This window comes from Fulmarus glacialis, unplaced genomic scaffold (genome assembly GCF_000690835.1).
Source record: "Fulmarus glacialis isolate BGI_N327 unplaced genomic scaffold, ASM69083v1 scaffold7155, whole genome shotgun sequence".
NCBI lineage: Eukaryota > Metazoa > Chordata > Aves > Procellariiformes > Procellariidae > Fulmarus > Fulmarus glacialis.
The window spans coordinates 120,151-121,004 of NW_009213658.1; positions in this window are offsets into that span (position 1 = coordinate 120,151).

The following is an 854-nucleotide window of genomic DNA, read 5'->3' on the forward strand; positions in this document are numbered from 1 at the left end:
TAGTCCAGTGAAATTATTTTGGCCTTTGAAATTGTAAGTCCGCTTAAAACTAGAGGTCACTGAGCATTCAAGCTGCCATGCAACAGTAGTACAGTCAGGTGCCTTCTGATGCTTGCAAAACTCAATGTTAACAGATACACTACCATAGCGCAAATGGCTTGTTTCAATGCTCTCTGTTATTAAGATTTGTTTATTACTAAGGAATATAATCCCTCTAACTTTACACTGCTTATGCTATCTACAGTATTTTGGGTAAACAAGATGATAGAATTTCTGAAGAGTGAGATTTCTTCAGAGAAAGGTCAGAACAGTGTTAACAAAACTTAATTGGTCTACATAACTGCCTTCTGGATCTATACAACTTTCCTTTATTTAAAGAAATAAACATTGAGCAGTCATCAAACATCTGTATCAGATGTTCCAATGCGAGATAAATGCTGAGACTTAAACCGAGCCAACTACCTATTTTGGAGGTCACTTGATCTTTATTCGGAGAAATCCTGACAATTTCTCTATGAAAAGTAGAGCAGCTAACGCAATACAATACATATATAAAGAAGAATGTTCAAAGCCAATTAAATCTCTTTGGTAACATAACTACTTGTTATAAATCAAGACAAGGTTGTCACTCCTTTTGGATCAAGGTTATTCTACTCATAACCATTAAATTCACACACATGCATTATCAAGGATCTATCTTACAGCTTCTCACTCCAATAATCTGAAGCATTACCAGCTGAACAGGGAGCAGCATGACATTTCATATCATAGATGTGGAAAAGCAAGAAAGGATTTGTACCGTTATCTCTGGCTTCCACACTCTGTTTTTAGCTGTAGAGGAATAATATCAGCAG